This window comes from Neofelis nebulosa, chromosome 1 (genome assembly GCF_028018385.1).
Source record: "Neofelis nebulosa isolate mNeoNeb1 chromosome 1, mNeoNeb1.pri, whole genome shotgun sequence".
In the NCBI taxonomy this organism is placed as follows: domain Eukaryota; kingdom Metazoa; phylum Chordata; class Mammalia; order Carnivora; family Felidae; genus Neofelis; species Neofelis nebulosa.
This window is the reverse complement of record NC_080782.1, coordinates 168,209,797-168,233,644: the sequence shown is the minus strand read 5'-3', so window position 1 is coordinate 168,233,644 and position 23,848 is coordinate 168,209,797.

The window sequence follows — 23,848 nt, the reverse complement described above, 5'->3', positions numbered from 1 at the left end:
TGCACGGGATGGGTTTCAGCTGGTAGAAATTTTGGTGTCACCAGGGCTGATTGCTGTGGAGTCTCTAGAGGAGATGCCATTTCCTTGCTTCTTTCTGGAACCTCCTCCATCCTCAAAGCCAGCAGACAGCGCCTTCCAATGTCTTCCTTGCGCTTCCTTTGCTGTGTCTCATGTTTTCTGGCTCTCCTTCCTCCCTCATGTGAGGGTCCTTGTGATCACATTGGTCTCTCATGGGGATTCCTGTCGAAACTTTTTTTTTTTAATTTATCTATTTATTTTGAGAGAGACAAAGACAGCGGGATCAGGGAAGGGGCAGAGAAAGAGGGAAAGAGACAATCCCAAGCAGGCTCCACGTCGTAGGCACAGAGCCCGACGTGGGGCTTGAACCCACTAAACCCTGAGATCATCACCTGAGCCCCAACCAAGAGTTGGGAGGTTTAACCGAATTAAGCACTCAGGCACCCCTCCCATCTAATCTCTTATCAAAAGACCCTTAACTTCATCACACCTGCAAAGTCCCCTTTGTTCTGTAACATGCCACATTCACAGGTCACAAGGACCATTGCACACACATGGGCGGCTGAGGGTGGAGGGTAGACTATTCTGTCCACCACCAGCCCTATAGAGAGTGTATGCTGTCCTTACAAAGCCCAGATGAGGCCATGTCATTCACCCACACTCTTTATAGTTCACTTTCGAGCCATTGTCAATAAAAAAATAATAAATAAATAACCGCTTTGATTTATAAGTTTCAAACTGTTCTTTAAAAAAAATATTTCTAAATAGTTAAATGTTGCAGAGGCCTAAATAAGATTACAAAGAGCCTATAAGATTTAAGGCAGCTATTTTGGGCTAACCTCTACTAATTACTACTAATTAACTGATGATAATGTGAAGATTAGAATGTTAATGCATATAATTTAACATAAACTGATTTGTAATAAAGAATTTGCAATGGATCAGGCATGATTGACACTTTGTCCTGAGGGTTCTTTTTACTCCCTGGAGTTTATTTATGAATGTCATTTTTACTTGATGGTAGAGGACGTAAGATTGGGAAAAGAAACTAGGAGAAAGCAGAATATGGAAAGTATAAAATATGGGCGGCAAACTTTCTGTAACTTACTATGTCCAACATGTGAGTAGTATAACAAATGTGGTGACAAACAGAGAGAGGGCCATCTGAAGTCATATATAACAAGCTACATCAATCGAGAGCAATCGTGACGCTGAGTCACTTTTACGTGAGGACGAGCCCCAATTGTCCTCTCACTGGGCACCTATACATCTTTGTCTGGGTGCTCAGTGAGCCTGCCCACAGGGCCCGCCCTTCGGTGCCTTCTCCAAGATCCTCAGGGTGGTATTCCGAAAATCCTTCCAAACGTGAGAACTCCAAGCTCTTTCTTTTGTTCCTATGGCATGGCGTATGGCTCTGTGACTTTCCTAAATGTCAATGAGTGTTTGAAAGACAGGAGTTTATGGATATGAGATATGCAACTCTTCTTTTAAGAAGAAAGGCAACAAAGAAACAGCATTTCAATAATTTTAGGGTGGTGTCAGAATAAGTTGAATGTGCCACCCACATTCCCATCCATTGAAAAACCCTCTTGGGACTCCATATTCCTCTCCATGTTCTGCCTGTCTCTTTTCTCTCCTTAACTCACCTCCCATTCAGTCCTCAAGTCATACATGATAGCTTTGAAACAATTGTGTCAAAAGCCAAAAATGCCTTCGTTGCTTAAACCAATGGTCTTGAAGTCAGTTATCTCACTGGGTTCCTCAGCAACTGTGAGCCTCCTTAACCCATCTTCTTTCTTTCAAATATTTTCTTTGTGGTTGGTGACCCACACTTTCTTGGATTTTCTACTAAAACTTTAGCTGGTTTTATCAAGTCCCTTCAAAGGGCAGTCATCTCCTACCCAATCCCTTCCCTGTCCCAGTGCATGAAACTTCTCCCTCAAAAGTCCGTTTCACTCACTCTCATAGTTTCCAATACCAACAATATACTGTTGATGGCCACATGCCCCTCTCCCATAAACCTCTATTGTCATCTCATATAAATGCAATTGTGCAATTAAAATCCTATTCACGTGGCTCACAACGTATTCTAAACTGGTAGATCTTTTCCCCAACCTTGCTTCTCCAGTGTCCCCTCTCTTAGCTGGAAGCTAAGCCCTCACTCACATGGCCAACTGGCCTCCCAGTCCTGCTGATTCTATCTCTTAGATGTTTTTCAGCTTCTCCATCTTCTTGCTCCTGCCACTTCCTTCCACCACACTAGCGCAAGCCACTGTCAACTCCATAGCACACCTTCCAGTTATTCTGCTTTCTCTCGTCTGTCTCAAAATCTCTTCTCCACTCAGAACCAGCACCATCTGATAAAGAAGCAAAGGTGGTCTACAAGGTTTGGGCTCTGCCTAAAACTCCAGAATTTGCATTTGACTTTTCCTCTACTTCCAGACACTGCTCTGACCCCCAGCCTCCATGCATCACCCTCCAGCCATATTGACTTTGTTTCTATTTCTCCAATACCACAGCCTCTTTTGTATCTCAGGCATTTGCACATCTTATTTTTTTCCCCCAGGAACAATGTTTACTTACAACTTTTCCAAGTACATCTTTCTGGGCTTGCCGACTGTGTGTGGCATATCCTTATCCCCACATCATACCCTCATGTGTATACATCTCAAGGTACATTGCATGATTATTTCATGGACGTGACCCCGTCCATTTTTCCGCTGCTCCATCCAAGCACCAACATTTCTTCTTGCTTACAGCTAACTTCATAAAAAATATATTTACATGAATATCTTGACAGATGCATGATATGATTGAGAATTCCGTATTGATAGAAGTTGAGGATGGTCAGCTGCAGGGAGAACTGGATGAAGATTCCAAACTACATTGTTCACTGTAAACGTTCTTCCCATATTGAAGCATCCAAGATTGTCCCTCCTGATGACCTTATAAAATAAATCACTGGAAAATAATGCATACGATTTAAAGAAACACTTCCAAGATCTACGAAATAACACATGGATAAAACCAAAATTAAAATGCCAAAATACAAATCCTAGCAGGAAAAAAAAAACATGAGAAAAAAATAAGCCAAAATGAAGAAAATCAATCCTTAAAAAGAAGAGAAAACATAACCCAAAGCAGACAAATGAAAACATAATTCCCCAGAGCATGAAGCCTTGGACAAGTTCACCAAAGGTAAAGACTGAAGGTCAAGGGAAAGTGCTAGCTGGTAGCCTTTTACACTTCAACCCACATCTGGCAATCCACCACTCTGGCCCCCAGCTGTCCTTTCCAGGTTCACCTGTAAACACAGCTGCAGTAATCTATTGGAAAGATTTAGTACCATTTTTCACAGAGTGAGTTCTTAGTGAATATTGATTCATTGAACAAATTGAAGCCTGAGTCTGTACTTGGACCAAATTACTCCAATAACTCATATTTGTAGACAATTCTAACCTCCAGTCATTGACTGAAAAACAAAGGGGAATACGAATGTCTTGCTTTATCTCTCTCTTTGGATAGATAGATAGATAGATATAGATAGATAAATAGATAGATAGATGATAGATATAAAGAGAGAAACAGTGAAAGAGGTAGACACAGAAAGAATGAGAGATAGATTACCACCAGGAAACATACTGACAAACAAAATAGTTGAAATACAGAAAATAACATCAGTAGTTCACATGTCTTCAATATCAATTTTCTCAGGAAATATACCTGGAAAACAAAGAGAGAAGAGTGAGGAAAAGTACTCTCAATCTCTACAAGCAAAATATTACTTCATGCATTCATTCATTCATTCATTCATCCAAAAATATTTCTACTCTCTACCCTGTAAGTATGTGGCAAACATTGAAAATATATGAGAAAGAGATTATTAAAATTCTTTACTTTCTCGGGGCCCGTATTTTCTCACAAAGACTTACCTGAATCAGTATTTGACAAGCAAGATAACTCTACTTATCAGAGAAGTGCATAATGCCATAATGCAGATTCAAAGTGATTTAAGAATCTATTTGGCCTCACTGAGAAGCTGATTTCATCTTAAACCTGAAGCAGGGGACATTTTGTCCAGACAGGGTTAGGAGGGACACTCGGAGTGTCTCAAACAGAAGAAATACCTATGAGAGTGGTTCTAGGACTTTAACTAAGGTTAGAAACGCCTGGTGGGCTTGTGAAAACACAGATTGCTGAGCCCATCCCCAAAATTTCTGATTCAGTAGGTCTGGGATAGAACTCCAAAATTTGCATCTCTAACTCTCTAACAAGTTCCTAGGTGATGCTCTCTCTGCTGGCCCAGGGATCTACTTGGAAACTATTTCCTTATTGCATTGTTTTCAGATGGCAGAACATTTATCAAATAATGGAAAGCAATCCCACATTCTTAAAAGGTGAAAGAGAATAAGAGACCAGCTCAAGGTGTAGTTGAGAGGGAAGACTGAGACCACACCATGGAGTATCTCTTAAGTTATTGTTGAACGGCTGGTTTAGAGACAATGGAAAACCATCAGAGATTTGACCGGTGGGGAGGGGGGCAATTTAAGTTTGTTTTATTTCAATAATTCTAGCTGCATTTTGAGAGTGGTCTGTGGAAGAGAGTGAATGTAGGTAAGGAAACTGGCGAAGAAGGGAAAGAAGTGTCCCCGGCAGGCACAATGGAAGGAAAAGCATACAGAGGAACTGTGAATACCAGCAAGAGAATTTTGATGTCATCATTCATGGTGCTTAAGTGAATTAAAAAGACACCAAAAAACCAGAAAGGGCCTGATAGATTGCTTGAAGTTGAAAACAAACCAGCATCTAAAAAGCTAAGCAGATTGGAGGTTTTGATGAGACCAAATCTAACTTAATTGGGTTAAATAGAAGTAATTGATTCATAATTTCATGGGTCTTTTTGGTAGGGAAAAACAGAAGACAGGGAGACTTCTGATTCCAATAAAATAAAGAACTAGGATTGCAGGAAAGTCTTTCTACAAATTACTTAAGACTCTGGATTAAAGATAGCTTTTAAAATATTATGAGGTAGCTCCAAAATAGTCAGCAATAGCCACAAGGGCTCTAAGGTAGGAGGAAGCAGGAGACCAGGAAACAGGATGTGTTACCCTGGGTCATCTGGACCCTAAACAGGCAAGGAGAGCCTTGAGAAAGGAGATGGGTCTCTCTGCCCCATATATTGGAAGAGACTGAAACTCAGGAAGCAAAGCCTTGATTTTTGCAGTGTAATAATTCAGTGAGAAGCTGAGAAGATGCCCAAAAGCTGAGATGGGGAGATGGTATGGCTGGAAGACTATTTCTATCTTGATTTGGGGGTTGAGGATAAGTGTATTTTCCTAGAGAAACTAAAACCTCATGCTTGTACCTTGCATTATATTTATCTGATTTTTCATTACAGGCAAGCTGAGTAAATGCCCAAGCCCAACTTTGAACGTTAAAAATTGGTCCTCAGACAGTGACGTCCTGGCACGAGCAGTGGGTACGCACTCAAGACCAACTTGGAGAAATACCTCAAACACCTAGTTTCTCATAGTAGAAATAAGTAAATAAGGGAGGGAAGGAAGAAATCATAACTAACAGGAAGAAATTTTCCACCAGGTGGAAAGGAACAGATACAAAAACATGGAGGATTATCACACAAAACTTGAGGTAACTGAAAAAAATAAGAATAACAAAATCAGTACGCTCAAAAAGATGTGAAACGAAAGGAAAGTATCAAAAGATGCAAAAGGAGAGACAGTAAAGCGTACTTGGAAAAGGATCAAGTTTAGGTTTTGGAAACAATATATGATTATTCAAATTAAATTTTAATTCATGGCTGAAACAGTAGATTAGATATGTTAAAGAGAAAATTAGCAAATTAAATGATATACTTGAGGACATCACACGGTACGCTAAAAACCAGTAAAGAGGTAGACAATTGGAAATTCTATTTAAGAGACGGATATAGTATTTAATGAGACAGTGACATATATGAAAACTTTAAATTCCAAGAGGATAGAACAAAATCAATGGAGAAAGGCAATATCAAAAGAATGAAAGAACTGACGAAAAGACAGAAATCTTGATATTGGAAAAATGCAATCAATTTCAACCAGAAATAAAATAAAATATGCCTGGGGCACCTGGGTGGCCCAGTCAGTTAAGCGTCTGACTTCGGCTCAGATCATGATCTCACAGTTTATGGGTTTGAGCCCCGCATCGGGTTCTGTGCTGACAGCCCAGAGCCTGGAGCATGCTTCAGATTCTGTGTTTCCTTCTCTCTCTGCCCCTCCCCAACTTGTGCTCTGTCTCTCTATGTTTCTCAAAAAATAAATAAATGGAAAAAAATTTTTAAATAAAATATGCCTAAGTACATCATGAAAGCATTGGGGCACTAAAGACGAAAGAAATTCTTGGAAGGCACTGGAGTGTCCTTGCTTTTAACCATTGGGCTATAGGCCACATGACTGTCGAATTCTCACATTAAATTTAAAAATATATTTAATTATGTATGAGTTACAGAAAATAGGTGAAACATGCTGGTGTAGATAGAGAGTAAATTATAGAAAAACTCAAATATAAATGAAAGAAAGCTGGAATAACAATATTAATTGCCTACAAAGTAGACTTTAATAAACATAATTAGGGACAAAACACATTATTGTAGAATGATAAAAAGAATATGAATAACCAATAAACCTGAGATTTAATATCCTACACCTATGCGAATATAAAAAGAAAACAATATATAATATAAATTTGATAAAATTACTAAAAAAATCAACCAATGTACAAAATAATTAGAAATTTTAGCATCCCTTATTTATGACAATTCTTTCTCAAGAAATCATGACATAAGTGATAGATCTGAAAAGAAATAGAGTAAAATCGCAAATAACAAGATTGATGCAAGAGGTAGAGACAGAGAGGGAGAAGCATCTCAAATCAGACAATAGCTATGATTTTGAAATATCTGTAATTTTGAAGTGTACAAAGAATATTTCCAATTACCAACATAGGACAGAGAAAAAGTCTCAACAAATACTAAGATAGCTATACCATGTACATACATTAAATTGGGGATTCATATTTTAAAACATCCCCAAAGCTTCATACTTTGGAAAATAAAATACATACACATTTAAATAATTCCTGGGTTAGGAGCACCTGGGTGGCTCAGTCAGTTAAGCAACTGACTTCAGCTCAGATTATGATCTCATGGCTTGTGAATTCGAGCTGCAGCAGGCACCCTGCTGACAGCTCAGAGCCTGGAGCCTGCTTTGGATTCTGTGTCTCCCTCTCTCTCTGACCCCCCTCTTCTGTTCGTGATCTGTCTCTTTCTCTCTCTCAAAAATAAATACACACTAAAAAAAAAAAAAAAACATAGGAGGCTGAGAATTCCGTGATGAATATTTAATTCAAAGAGTTAGAAAAAGAATAAAAAAGTGAGCTCAAGAAATATTGAAGTAAGTGGCTCATCAATACAATGTCTAGCAATTAATGAAATAGAAAAGAGAATCCACAGAAAATGTTTCTTTATATCTGAGTTTTTAGAAAGACAAATCCCATAGCTGAAACTCTGGTATGATGAACCCAGAAGATATAAAGAAAACACACACACACACACACACACACACACACACACACACACACAAATCAGGAATCAGAGTAATGTGGAATAATGGATTTGATTGCTTAAGAAACAAAATGGTTATATAGATAACTTTCCAACACACATAAAACAGACATTTTCAAAAAGGAAATATTATTAAAACTCACTCAAAATGAAATATAAGATTTAACGAGCCATTTGTGAAATTAAAGCTATAAAGGCTGTAGATTAACATTTACCCTCCTCCCCACCCACCTCCCACGTGCAAAATAACACCAGGCCCAGACAGTTTTATAACCAAGATCTATAAAACCTTAAAAGAACATGTAATCCCTGAGTTATACAAACTGTTCCAGAGGACTGAAAAATGAGAGTTTCCAAATGCAACTGATGAAGCTACTATGGCTTTGATAGCAAAACCAGGCAAGGCTAGATTGAGAAAGGCACATTATAGGCAAATCACAATTAAGAAAATCCGTAAAAAATGTTAAACATCAGCATCCCGGCACTCTTACCAAAATTGTGAAAGTGAATGATATGTCATCAATGAGCCAGACTCACCTAAGAATAGCCAAAATGGTATCATTCACATCAGATAAAATATACATGAAATTCTTCATATCATATTAACATATAAGAGGGGAAAGGTAATGTGATCATTTCTATAGATACTAACGTGATTAAATCAGCTGCCAGTAAATGAAGCTAAAACAACGGACCTGGAAAATAAGGATAGAAGATAGCTCCCTTTATTTGTTAAAAGGGAACTATAAAAAATCTATCCAAAATAATATCTAATAGAGAAATTTAAGAAACAGTTCTGGCAATCATGGACCAGAGAAGGATCAACACTATTACTACTTATGCACAACACTACATTTGAAAGAGAGTGGAACAAAATATAAGTCAGTAAATGAATAAATATATGCAAAGAAAAAAATAAACTGTTATGAAACCACTATCCAAATGAGAATATGAGATTCAACAAACAGCAGTGTTCCTAAAACTAAGAAACATGCAAATATACAACTCAAATGAGAATACCATCAAACTCCGTTCCATTTCTGAGGGGGGAAATTCTTAAAATATATGTTGGTTTTCAATAGGTACACTTACAAGAATTTGTCAGAGGACTTACATGTTAGACATAGTTCTTGGGGATAGAAATATATTATTCAAAACATTTCTCTTCTCAAAGCAGGTTAATTATTCCATGCAATTTTAAGGACAACTTCAAGTCCCTGTCTGGTAAGCTTGAGAAAATGGATCTTATCTTCTTATGGAGGAAGAAAGTCCAAGGATGGCCAAAACAGATTTAAAGAACAATAAATGGTGTTGGACGTAATGTTTATCCATATTAAAAAAAATACATCCAACTGAATAGTCTAAACAAAATGTAATCTACTAGTTTTAAAGATAGAAATGCAAAAGTTAAAAAAAATAGAATTCTAGAAAGAATTTTTATTTATGTTTCTTTTTTATTTAAATTTTAATTAACCTACAGTGCAATATTGGTTTCAGGAGCAGAATTCAGCAATTCATCACTACGTACCACACCCGGAGTTCATCACAACAAGTGCCCTCCTTAGTACCCATCACCCATCTAGCCCATCTCCCACCCACCTCCTTCCATCAACCCTCAGTTGATGCTGTATCCTTAAGAGTGTCTTGTGCTCTATTTCTCTCTCTCCTCTTCCCCCCGCACTTTCCATATGTTCATCTGTTTTGTTTCTTAAATTCCACATGAGTGAAATCATATGGTATTTGTCTTTCTCTGATTGACTGATTTTGTTTAGCATAAAACATTCTAGCTCCATCCATGTCATTACAAATAGCAAGATCTAACTCTTTTTGAGACTTTAAAAAATATTTTAGATAGGATCGCCAATGAGGTTGGGGGAAAGAAAGAAAATGCTAGATAATTTTCTGCATGAAAATAAACAAGTGCACTAAATCAAAAGATCATCCACAAATGTGAGATGATATTCTCAAGACATTTAACTGGAAAGGATTAGTACCCTGAATATATGAACAGTTAACCACTGTGCAGAAGTAAAAGAAATTCATAAAAATGGTCAAAAGATATGAACAAGAAATTCTTAGATTTAAAAGCTTAATAAAAAAAGGATATGCAAGTTTATTATTTACACAAGTAAACAGAGGAAATGTGTGCTAAAATATCTCATAACTATCAAGTTGATCAAATCTGCACAAGTCTGATAACTCAGAGTATTGGCAACACTCAGGAACTCTTACCCCCTGACACCCCCCATGTGCACAAGGGGGTTTTCCCTACCGCGCTTGTTGTATCATTGTTTTGCAGTAGGAATATAGCAACAACTTCTCTAATATTATGGGAATAATTAATTGTGCTTAAACAGTGGAATGATAATCAGTTGTATAAAAACATTGCCTAACTGTACATTTCATAGTCTTTCACATGAGCAAGATAAAAAAAAAAATCCATATAATCATGATTTGTGTAAATTTTTGAAAAAGTAGAAAGAATGCTATCTATTATTTCTCTATTTCTCCATCACCCTATCTATCTCTTATCCATAGAAAGATCTATATTGAGATATCTATCTATCTATCTACACACATATATACATATATATACATATAGATATATATATAGAGATAGATAGATATCTATATATATATATCTATAACTATATCTATATATCTATATCTATATAGATAGATCTATATATCTATATATCTATATCTATCTATATATATCTATATGTATATATATGTATATATGTGTGTGTATATATATATGTGTATATATATATATAGAGAGAGAGAGAGAGAGAGAGAGAGATACATATAGCTTTCTCAAAAAATATAAAATAATCCAGGAGTGTGATAGAAAAGAAGAGCTATCTCACTGAGCCAAGAGAGAAGAAGAACGGTCTTGTTTTCTTTGTGTGTTTGCTTTTGTTTTTAGAGAAAGAGAGAGAGGACGAGTGGGGGAGAGGGGCAGAGGAGCACAGAGAGACAATCTCAATCAGGCTCCATGCCCAGTGCAGATCATCAGATCCTGGGATCATGACTTGAGCCAAAATCAAGATTTGGGTCCTCAATGGACTGAGCCACCCAGACACCCCAGAAGGGTCTTGTTTTAATGAATATTAACAGCTGCATTCAAAGGGAAGAGGGAGACCGAAAGTAACAAGGACAAAATATTAATTAACATGTGCTTGCTACTAAGGTCTCTGCTTTTCAATACGTTTGAAATATTTTATAGCTTAAAAAATTAATCCAAAGTTAAAAAGGCAAGAAGAATGCATGTTTTGTAAGCATACAAAATTACGGAGACCTTCTTACACTTCTGTGTACACATAGTATGCTATGTAATTCCTTACCAAAAGTAGATGTTTAATAAAAGTTAGCTGCCCTCAAGACACCATGCAACAGAAAAGAGAGTATTCGCAGCTTCTGGAAACAAACTGGATATATTACTGCCGCAATTCCTTAGCCACATGACTATGATAGGATTGATACCACAACTGCAAAGCATCTTGTATTTCTCGAATGCCTGTGGTTAGCTAAAAATGTGCAGCCAGTGTCAAAACCAATTCTCTACTTAGAAATTAATTTCTGAAAATATGCCCAATAAGTAAGGATACGTAAAGCACCAGGTGCCTCTGAGAGCACCGTCAAGTCTTTCCAGAAGTCTAGACCCTTGCTCTATCAGCGTGGTCCCTAGACAGAGAGCGTCAGCATCACCTTGGAGCTAGTTAGAAAGGAAGAATCACAGGCACCTTGCCAGATAAACAAAGTCAGAGAATGTGTTTCAACAAGATTTCCAAGTGGTTTATAGATGCATTCATATTGAAAAGGCACTACTATAAAAATATATTGATCGGGATAAATCCAGTTGCTTCTCTGAAGAAGCATGTAATGAGCATCTACTCATTAAAGCATATCACTTGTTTTGTCCCTTTTCTAAGAAAACAAGTATAAAGAAGAGCAACACACCTTTAATAAAAACCACTTTCATAAAGGTCACTTGTGTCTGAACACAGAAAATTCAAATGAGCTTGAATCTTTCAACCTTCTTATTTTATAACCAATTTAAATCAGAAGGTGTCAAGTCAATCACCCAAGGCTATATATGCAGTTAGAGAACTTTTTTTTTTCTGTCAAACAAATCAAAGGGAAGTATCCAACTCTTTTAGAAAGACAAAGGACCCAAGCATTGGGCTCTGAGGAGAGATCTGGGTCCACATCCTGATTTGGCTCCTGGTTCAGACACAAAAATCTCTCTGGCCCAAGCAAAACCTATCAAGCATCTGTAATCCTTAGCTGCTAACCTGGAAAAGGAAAACACTGCTCCCATTTCTGGGGTCTGTTAGACAAATGAGGACACAGGAGAGAGGAATTCTATTAATGTGAATTTCATTATTGTCTGTCTTCTTCCTGACACCATGGTTGAGGCAGGAATACTAGAGTGTTCTGTAGTTGGGTAATTCCCTTCCCAGATAGGATAATCCCCTTCCATGGTGGTATTTTTTAAATCTCACCATCCTTTAACAGGTAAAATTTCCTGCCAAGGATAGTCGACTGTGGCTATTTTCTCTTTACTTCAGCTTTGTACGAAAATGTAATACTACAGCTTATTTTACTCTTTACTTTTCAGTTTTCTATGAAGCTTCATTTCTACAGTATCTTTCCTCTGATCTCTGTCATGAAAATTTCGTTATGAAGGAAAGAACAGAAATTTGCAAAAAATGCATCCTATTCAGAGCATAAAATGATTAGTCTTGAGTTTTGATGAAAATTTTCGAGAACTGAAACATTTAATCCACATACCTGGAAATTACAGATTGTCAAATTCATGCACTGCCCCTTATATTGAAATTCTGAAATGAAGGATGGTCACCAGACAAATACAGGAATTACACCCTTGATCAGCTCACCTGCACCAGAAGTCACTGAAGCCATAAATATCGAAGAATGTTTGCATGAAAACCTGGATGAATTGCTGGAATTAGGGTATGGATTGGCATGAGAGTGAGAAAATTCTGAAGGTTGATGATTTAGAGAAGGGTCCACATTCTCCTGCGATTTATCTCCAGGAATCTTACGGGTTTCTCATGGAGAAGAGCCCAGGGGAAAAGAAAAACAAACAAACAAACAAAAAAAAAATCTTAGTGTCCTATCCAGGGTTGTGGGTACAGGAGAGAAAGAGGAGGAGAAGGTGAGGGACAGGAGATAATTTAGAAATAAGTCCAAGGGATTATCCTACCTGAGGTAGAGAACTACCCAACTACAGAACAAGCTAGTGTTCCTGCCTCAACCAAGGTGCAGGAAAAAGGTAACATGGTTCTGAAGTTCACAGACAAGGCTCACAGGAGCACTACAACAGTGACCTTTAATCATAAGATGACAGAATATTTCTCCTACCTCCTACACCTTACCGTCTTCTCAGTGGCAAACTGCATTATAGCTAATGCAATGAAACAAAAGAAAATAAATGTTTTTCAAATTGAAAATGAAGAAATTAAAATGTCTCATTCTGTACATGCCATGGTTTTCCATATAGAAAATACAAGGAAAAAAAAAGCAAATGAAAAGATCAGCACATGATAACTGATGATAGTAAGGTCATCAGATGCAACATCAATATATAAAAGTCAATTGTTTTCCTATATATCAGCAATGAAAAAAAGTAATTTCAAGTTAAAAACACAATGTTCTTTACAATAGCTCCGAAATATGAAATACCCAAGTGCAAATCTAATGAAATATTATGCTATATATTCAGAAACCCTGATGAAAGAAAACAAAGAAGATCTAAATATATGGAGAGATATTTCAAGTTCGGGGATTGGAAAAGTCAATATTACAACATTAATTCTTCCCTGATTGATATATGGAGACATTACCATTCCAAACAAAATCCTAGCAAACTACTTTGCGGATATCAACAAACTTATTCTTACATTTAAATGAGAAGGCAAGCAACCTAAAATAGCCAATATAATATTGAACGAGATGAATTTGTAGGATGGGCACCACCCAACATCAAGACTTACTATTAAAGGACAGTAATCAAGACAAAATAGCATCAGAAAAGCACATACTAATATATCAATGGAACTCTGTAGAAGCCCTGTAATAGACTTCAAAAACATAATCAACAGATCTTTGACAAACGTGCAAAAGGAATGTACTAAAGGAAGGATAGTCTGTTCATCAAAGGATACTGGAACCATTGGATGGCCATGTGTAAAAACCAAACCAAAACAAAACAAAACAAAAAAACTTGACACAGACCTTACAGCTACACAAAAATTAACTCAAAAGGGATCGTAGATAGATAGATAGATAGATAGATGATAGATAGATATTGACAGATAAATAGATACATGTATATAACAGAACTGCAAAACTTCTAGACAGAAACATTGGAGAAAGTCTGGATGACATTGGGTTTGGTGACAGGAGTATTTAGTTACAGCACCAAAAGCACCATCTAAGAAAAAAAAAAGTTGCACTTCATTATAATTAAAAACATTTATTTGGCAAAAGATACTCTTAAAACAATGCCAAGTCAAGTCACAAGCTAGGAGACCGTATTTTCAAACCACATATTTGGTAAAGGAGTTATATTCCAAATATACAAATAAAAACACACAAAAAAAGAAATCTTAACTAGAAACTGGGCAATGGTTCTGAACAGATGTCTCACCAAAGAAGATGCACAGGTTGTCCAACAAGCACATGAAAGACGTTTGACCTAATTTGTCTTCAAGGAATCGCACATTGAAACCATAATGAGATACCACTATATACCTACTAGAATAGCTAACGTCCAAAAAACTGACAATGCCAAAATGCTAATTAGGATGTAGAACAACAAGAACTCTCATTCATGGCAGATGGGAACATAAAATAGTGCAGTCACTTTGGAAGACAGTATGGTAGTTTCTCACAGTTAAGCCTAATCTTACCATCCAATGCAACAGTTGTGTTCCAAAGTAGTTCCCCAATTAAATGCAAAGCTTGTATCTGTAAAAGCTTGCACACGAGTATTTACATCAGCTTTATTCATATTGCCCCAAATGAAGTAACCAAGATAGCCTTTAATAGGTGAATGGATAGGTAACTTGTAGTACATTTATATAATGAAGTATTACTAAGTGATGGAAAGAAATGAATCATCAAACAACAAAAGACATAGAGAAGGGGTACCTGGGTGGCTCAGTTGGTTAAGCCTCTGTCTCTTAGTCTCGGCTCAGGTCATGATATCATCGTTTGTGGGTTCATGCCCCTCATTGGCCTTTGTAATGACAATGCAGAGCCTGTTTGGGATTCTCTCTCTCTCCCTCTCCTTCTACCCCTCCCCCATTGGCACTTGCTTTCTCTCTCAAAATAAATAAATAATTTAAAAAAGACATAGAAGAAAGTTAAATGGATGTTGTTAAGTTACAAAGCCAGTATGAAAAAGCTGCATATTATGTGATTCCAGTTACATTATGGAAAATGTAAAACTATGGAGGCAGTAAAATGATTGGTGGTTGCCAGGGTGGGGCAAGGAGATGAATAGGTAAGGTACAGGGGATTTTTAAGGTCTTAAAACTTTCCATATAAAACTGTAATGATGGTGGTACCTGGGTGGCTCTGTTGGTTAAGTGTCCGACTTCAGCTCAGGTCATGATCTCATGGTTCATGGGTTTGAGTCCCGTGTCTGGCTCTATGCTGATGGCTCAGAGCCTGGAACCTGCTTCGGATTCTGTGTCTCCCTCTCTCTCTGCCCCTCCCCTGCTCATGCTCTGTCTCTCTCTGTCTTTCAAAAAATAAATAAATAAATAAATGTTAAAAAAATTTAAAAAAAACTATAATGATGGACACCTGGCATTATGCATTTTTCCAACCTGTAGAACTTTACAGCACAAAGAGAGAGTTTCAATACATGAAAATCTATTCTGAATTAAAAAAAGTTACTTAGGATCCCCTGGAATCTCAGGAAGAAAAGCAGACTGTGGCAAAAATTCAACTGTATTACAAATACATGAAAAGCTCCCTGAAGGAAGTAGGAGGAAGGGACTACTGACCGGTGTTAACTTTTCAAATGAGTAGCAGCTATAAGACTGAAGGTTGAAGGGGTTGCTAGTAACCATTGTGCTCTGGTTGATGAAGTTTATCCCATTAGGATATGGCTTAACAATTCTCGTAACTATCCGTGTGCCCTGAAGTTGAACAATAAAGTAAAGAAATGAATGAACACTGGATGACGAGAGCCAGGCTCCTCACTACTGGGGAATATGCAGATAAGCGAGGGGGGTGAGAGTCTAGAATTGTCCATATGGATCACTGGAGAAGTCAGTATTAACTCGTGTTTTGTTAAATACAGATACAGATGGTTCCACACAGAAATATGTATAGACATGTGTACATGCATGGGTTAGTCTGAACTGAGAGTGAGGAAAGAGATGATATCCTAGTAGCAAAGAACCCATCAGATCTTGGATTCTAATGTCATTTTCCAATAACAAGTTCCAGGACTATTTGGATAAATGACTGATTCTAGGACTGGAGCAGAAGAATAAGCAGGATGAGCCTGGAGCATTATGTAGGGCCAGAAATTAAGGAAGTGCCAAAAAAAAATATATCCCATTGAAGGGCACGTCGTTTTTTTTTTCCAGATATTTTGCTTATGTTGAGCCAGGCACAGTGCTAACTTCTTGCATTGATTTTCTCTTTTAATCGCAATGATTAGCAATTTCCAGGTATGCAAATTGGTTAGTTTACCTGGATCATTATAAGGTCCATCATAGTTCAAATAAGTTACAGAGCTAGGAACCGAACAAACATCTGTAGAAGTCCCAATTTGCCTTTTTTGAAAATAAGCCCTGAGGCTCCTCTACCGGGAATATCGCATTCAGAATCATTAAGATATGCCTGTGATAGTAGCAAAACCAAGGGTCGTTTGTATGTTCAGGAAGTGTAATCAACTTTTTAAAGGTAGAATGAAATTTTACTGTGACTCTGAGTTACGGTGTGTTGTTATTTGGGGGACAGATTCCTCATTTGTGGCAATTCAAGACTGCCTTCTAGCAAAATTCATCACGTAATAAATTATATCTTGGTACTGAAGTAGCAAACCAGTAACTGTTATGTCATAATAAAGAAGTATCACAGACAACGGAAGAATCTGATTCACGCATCCTGAGAGGCTATTGTCCCTAATTCTGTACAGGGTTTGATACCAAAATACCAAAGATGGAATTGACAACAATTAAGAGCAGCCATGATCTCTGTAATACATGAGCTGCGCCCACTGATGCTTCCTCATAGAGCATCAAGCAATTGTACTCACAAGTGGGTACTTGCTCATGCAAATTAATGGTAATTGCAAAATAAATCATAACCGCCGCCAAAAAGCCCCTTAGATTCTTCAAATTATACCTAATACATGATCAATTGTTAGTTGATGATTTTCAAAATATTACAAAGTGCTTTTTGAGATAAAGCTTTCCTTCACTATTTTAAATACTGTAGATTTATTTATTCCCAAATTTCTTAAAGATAGTTAATATGGAACAGTGGAAATAACCATGAGGCTATCTTCTGCACAATTGGTGTATCAATAGGGACAGATGTTCCTCTCTGGATTTATGCCACCTATACAATTTTAATTGCCTTTAAAAATAGTTTTAAGCATTGATGCTAGAAGCAAAGCCAAAGTTGGCGGTGAGCGTGTTATGCAGATTCACTTGAGCGTTTTAGACACCGCCTGTCAACAACTATCTTACATTTTCCACTTGGAAAATTATCTTCCTGATAATCACATAAAGAAAATATCTATCAATATTTAATTATTCTACCTTGAAACATGATTTAGCTGCCTTCACTTGAATTTCATTTTCAAAAACACAAAATTAAAGATTAATTAGCATGCAACTCTTATTAACTAATCAGAATTCCAAAAAAGGAGTTTGGTGGTACTTCTCTTCTCCCTTTGGGTCAGTGATTTAATTATATAGAAGGCTATCAAGTTTTTTGCTTTTATTTTTATTTTAGATTCTAACACTATTGAGCTTACGCACAGTGATACGCCATACGGAAATTTTTTTTTTCTCTTTTTCTGTAGTGCAAAAAATAAAAAATGAAAACAAAAACAACTGGTCAAGTGTAGGTCTAGATAACGCTAGGTACAATGAACCTAATATGTGGTGATTTGAATATTCTCATTATCATCATCATTACTCTTTTAAGTTATTTTTGTGTTTCCTGTATTTAAAGAATACTCCTCCTGGCTTGTTTCTTTTCTTTTTCTTTTCTCTTCTTTTCTTTTCTTCCTTTTCTTTTTTTAATATGAACATTTTCTTTTCCAGAGACTTTGAGTTTGGGTTTTGTGTGAATGTGCGCAGTTGTTAAAAGGGAATTGTCTTTGGCCATCAATCCATAATGCTTGGAATGTTTCCAGATGGCCACACTGATTTTAACTGTTCTGCTACACAATGTAGATTGTTTTAATGTTGGGCTGGGCTGTCATTGGGACGCTTCCAAAGATAAAATAACTTTAAACCATTTGGCTTTTCTTATCTTTCGTTTCTCATTATTTTAAATCTCTACCATAGCACTCACAGGAGCACCCTACAGTTTAGAAAAAAGAAAGAAAGACAAATACACATACAAATACCTTATAGACTCATATTTCTCAGCAAGATTCTCTTTCCAAGAAATGTTATCTTTTTGATAAGTGTCCCTTTGTGCTTCTAAAAAAGTTTGAAATTTGATAAGAGTGATAAAGAGCCATTATGTGTATCCTTAAAACAAATAGTAGGTGAGCTATAATTTTTTTTTTCACAAGTTGACCTAAGAATGATAGGCCTAGAAATTAGAGGTGGGACACAAATTTAAATTCTTATAAACCTTTAACTTCTATTTGAAAAGTAAGCAGAAAAAAAATAATCAAAAAATAAGCAGACAATTAAATCTCTTAAAAAGTTTGTACATCCAGGAAGAATGCCTTTTGTCAATGGATACCTAAGTGTTCTTTACTTTGTGCCTGTATTAAGTTCATTAATCCACTTACACAAACACTCAGATAGCTATTCCTTGCTGTAATTTTTCTGTTCAGTATCCAGGTCAAATTATGAAAAGTAAAACCCTTGTAGAGAAAGAATCTATATATTAACTTTGTAAGTAATCTGAACTTAGAAAAACAGCATGGCCTCACCAATGTTCTGGCCCTACCCAATTTTCAAACCCTTGGTTCTTTTGCTCACATCTCTGTTTTATTTAACTGCTAGGCTATTAAGAATTCTTAAGGAAGATAACTCACATGACTCACAAATGTAATCCCCACACAATCCAGAACCATTCCTCAACCATAAGGAAAAGGGAGGCATTTAATATTTTTTAAAAAAGCATCCATTTTAATTCAGCTCTGGAACCAAACGATGAGAAAGGGTACAAAAGTAGGCTTTTTGGTATTTTTATATAAAATACCAAGTCCTCAGACAAAACGGTGCTAAAATTGCAGACAGAAGAAAATTTAGATAGACATCAGAATCCGATAGTCAAATGGGAGAGCAGAATTCAATGCTTCTCATCAAAATATATCTTTAAAACGTTTGTACCAATTATATTGTAATAGAGGACATCTTCTTCTTTCATGTTTCTGTAGACGACACAGGCAAAATCGGTTAATATGTGAAAGAAATATTTGAAGGAACCGGGCCATCAAAAACATCAAGCTATCAAGGTTTCAAGTTTCTCAAAACCAATAGGAAGTAACATCTTATAAATCAAAAACTAATTATAAAAAGAAAATTACAAAATATAACAGTAGATCTACTTGTGATTTATTTCGACTTTCTCCTTTGATCCATATAAGAGTTTCTTTTGTAGATCAGATTAAGCATCACAAGATTAATGGCACACTTAGACATGCATTTGAACATTTTTTCAAGCTAGTTCTTTTGGAGACTTGGTCCTAAAGGCTCGTCTGTAAATTGCCTATAACCGATTACGGTTACATAAACACTTAATAAATGCAGACCCAAATAACTTTCTCTGTTGGTTCCTTTATTGTTTGCCCCCCCCCCCTCCACAAACTTCCAAGAGTTTTGGGTTCTCTTGTTATCCAGCAACCACAAGTCTAGCCCCAAACTCATATCCTTAAAATTATATCAGTTCCCTTTTTTCACCTAACTCCTAACAACTTTTCTTATTGGGCTTGGCCATTGATGTCTGCTGAGTGATATCGTACAGTTTTCAAATCAACGCCTCCTCTAACTCCCAAGAAAATTCTTTCTTCTTTTATTGATCAATGATTTCATTTTGGGAACAAGAATTTGTGAATCAAGAATTATTCTTCAGGTACCAGAATAATTCCTGGGCTAAAGAGAATTTCAGAATGTCACCAGAAAGTTTCATATGGAAAAGCGAAAAAGATACGAAATATGTCACCAAATTTTACCACTCTTCTTTTTGTAATAGCTCTAATTTGAACTATTCAAGCAGGCAGCATTACTTAGATGAAAAAGTGTGGTATGGGGTGTATAGGTAGAATTTTTCACTTATAATTCCACTAGGGATATAACAAAGAGAACTTGCAGACCAGAGTTGGGAAGTAGAAACATAAAAAGAAAAAAGGATTAAGATACAATCAGTTCATTTCCATCTAACACAGCAGGCTACATTAGAAATAATTTACTCTAGTTTCCAGGTTTTTTTGAAGGAACTTCCATGCTGTTCTCCAGAGTGGCTACACCAGTTTGCATTCACACCAGCAATTCAAGGGGGTTCCCCTTTCTCCACATCTTCACCAACATCTGTTGTTTCTTGTGTTGTTAATTTTAGCCATTCTGACAGGAGTGAGGTGGGAGCTCATTGTGGTTTTGATTTGTATTTCCCTGATGATGAGTGATGTTGAGCATCTTTTCATGTATCTGTTAGCCATTTGGATGTCTTCTTTGGAAAAGTGTCTATTCATGTCTTATCCAGCAATTGTATTATTAGGTACTTACCTAAAGGATACAAAAATACAGATTCAAAGGGACACATACACTCCAGTGTTTATAGCAGCATTATCAACAATAGCCAAACTATAGCAAACTGTAGAAAAAACCCAAATGTCCATCCATTGACTGCTGAATGGACAAAGATGTGGAGTACTCTCTCTCTCTCTCCCTCTCTCTCTCTCTCTCTCTCTCTCTCTCGCTGGGATATTACTCAGCTCTCAAAAAGAATGAAATTTTTCCATTTGCAATGGTGTGGATGCAGCTAGAATGTATTAAGCTAAGCAAAGTAAGTCAATCAGGAAAGACAAATATCATTTGATTTCACTCATATGTGGAATTTAAGAAACAAAACAGATGAACCTATGGGAAGTGGCAGGGAAGAGAAGAGAGGAGAAAAAGACACCTTTGTTAGTGCAGCTCTAGGAAACCACCTAAATATATCACTTCTTATATTTTAAAACAAACATCTATTTAGAATTTGCTATGCATCTACCATTCTACTAATTACAGATAATGTAAAGACGATGATTGTTTGGGATTGGAAAGTTGTGGGGTGAGGACGATGACTGACTGCAAATGGTTGTGGAGTTTATTGATGGGGGACAAAAGGTCCTAAAATTAGATTGCGCTGATTGTGCAATCATAGGAATACACGAACAACACTGACTCAAATGCGGTATATGAATTTTACTTCAATAGAGCTGTTCAAAAAAAATAAAACAGACTCTGGTTTCAAGCAAATCACAGTGAGTTTGAGGACAGAGATAGGTAACTATGAGAATTTGTATTTAATTGAAGCATGACATTGGTGGTCACACAGGAGTGTTTCTCACTAGGATGAAGTGAGGAGTGGAAGAAGTCAGAGAATGTTCTCGAAGAAGATGACAAGAGGGGCAAGTCGCTGATAATGAAGAAGGGCCAAAGAAGAGGTGAGAGAATGGCATTCTAGTTAGGGGAGGACATCCTTACAGAGACAGCTTCATGTCCAAAGATCTTAAGCAAGAAGAAACCAAATCAACATACACCAATCACTACTGAAGTGAAGTAGAAAAATGAAACCTTTAACAGTGAGAAATATACATGGTCAAACCTGAGTTGGCATGTCAGGATATTTAATTTCATTTCAGAGCTTAACATGTCTTCTACTCTTCACAAATTTTCATATATTCATGTCTCTGAGCCTTTCAGCAAGATAAACTCAGTGAAAAAGAAAATTCCTTAAAAAACATTATTTTAAAACTCTTATCTACCATATTTAGAGTCATATCAAATTTATCTGAATATACCATTTTTCTCAGGGCCCTTATGAAACATACAACAGGCTGTTTTTCAAAGACATTCTCTAAGCACGTTCTGAAAAGATGGGTTAGTTCTGCTGGTTTGAGGCTTGGGTTCAGCTTGAAGGTCATGCCACATTGAGGCTAAGCTCTTTGGGTGTGAGAGCCAGTGAGGTAGCTCACCTCATAAGTGAACACTCACATTTGATCAGTGCTAGATCTTTGCTACAAATATGGATCTATGCATGCTTCTTGGGTGCATAAGTGTGGTTTGTGCTTAAAATGCATTACTATGTTCAGTGAAATACGAAAACATTGTAAAAAAAATCTTATGTTAAATATCTGTTGTTGATTTAAAATGTATATGAGAGACACAATAGTACAGAAATAAAGACCATACGTTTGAGAGTCAGTCTAATTTGATTTTGAAGGCCTGTTTCTAGCTGTGGGCTTTTGAACAAATTCCCTCATCTTTCTCTGCCGGTTTCTTCATGTATTAAATGGTGATATCAAAAAACCTAGCCTTAGTGCTGTCATGAGAATTCAATAAGATGATGCAACGTGCTTGCTAAGTAGAGTAAAATTTTGTTTCGGGGGAAACAAATAAAAAGGTTTCTGATCTAATTTTTATTTATCAACTATTTCGATTATTGGGAAGTTATAGAGTAGGCAAATTAGACACTAAATGACAGGAGGTTTTGTGTTCATGTTTTTTTTGCTTCTAATAAATGTATGATACTAGAGAGTTTGAGAATGTTTCCTGGGTCAGATCAATAGAGCTTGAATATGAGCTTCACCATTTACCAGTTCTGTATGGAGCATTTTATTTAAACTCCCTGTACTATACTTTTATTAGCTGTAAAATGGGTAAATATTTAACTATAGTTGCTGCAGAAACTGAAAAAAACACACTAAATGTAATATGGAAAAGCATGCAGTACTCATATGTGATTAAAAATGTGAATTTTTTACAACCTGCCCGCACCACAATGTGACGGTCTACAAGGAGTCCACATGCATGACCATCAGCAGAGGCATGAGAGAGTAGAAACAGACCCGCAGAGCTTCCAGATACAGGTTGTCCTTTCAGACACCAGCTTTAAAACATCCACTCAAGTCACGTTCAAGAAGAAAAACGCACAATTTAAAGGTTTAACCAAGTGTGGAACGTATTTCTCAAAATTCCAGAAAATAAAATTCCATTATTAATTCCACTTAAGGATCCATGGATTCATTTGGCAGTCTAACAGGCCCAACTGAAGAAGGCATGATTAAACTGGGAGATAAACAAGAAGAAACTCTTCAGGGGCGCCTGGGTGGCTCAGTCATTTGAGCGTCCGACTCTTGATTTCGGCTCAGGTCATGATCCCAAGGTCTTGGGATCAAGCTCTCCCTTGGGGTCTGAGCTGACAGTGCAGGACTGCTTGGGATTCCTCCCCCCCCCCCCCCCGCCCCACCCGTGCTCGCTCTCTTTCTCTCAAAATAAATAAATAAATAAATAAATAAATAAATAAATAAATATTTAAGCAAACAAATTGAAAGAAAGAAAGAAAGAAAGAAAGAAAGAAAAGTTTTAAGACGATAATAAGACATTGCATGGCTTAATAAAGGACATAAGTACCAAAAAATATGAGACTCTTCAACTTGCCATTGTAGTACAACAACATCCCCAAACCTGCACAAATCATAGAAGTGCAGCATGATGAAAAATCACAGGTGAATTGACCATATAAAGACCAACCTAATCAAAAACTAGGAAATTATCAGAAATTCACCAGGTCTGTAAGGTAAACCGTATGTTCTAAAACGTAGAACTATCCTCTCTAGTGGTATTTATGTTAATAATAATATTAATACATCATATGTAATTTTGTCTTGCTATTTTTGAACTTTACATGCATTCAGTATGTTATATTTTATGTTATGTCTGACATATTTTACTAAACATTGATTTTTGAGAATCATTCGTT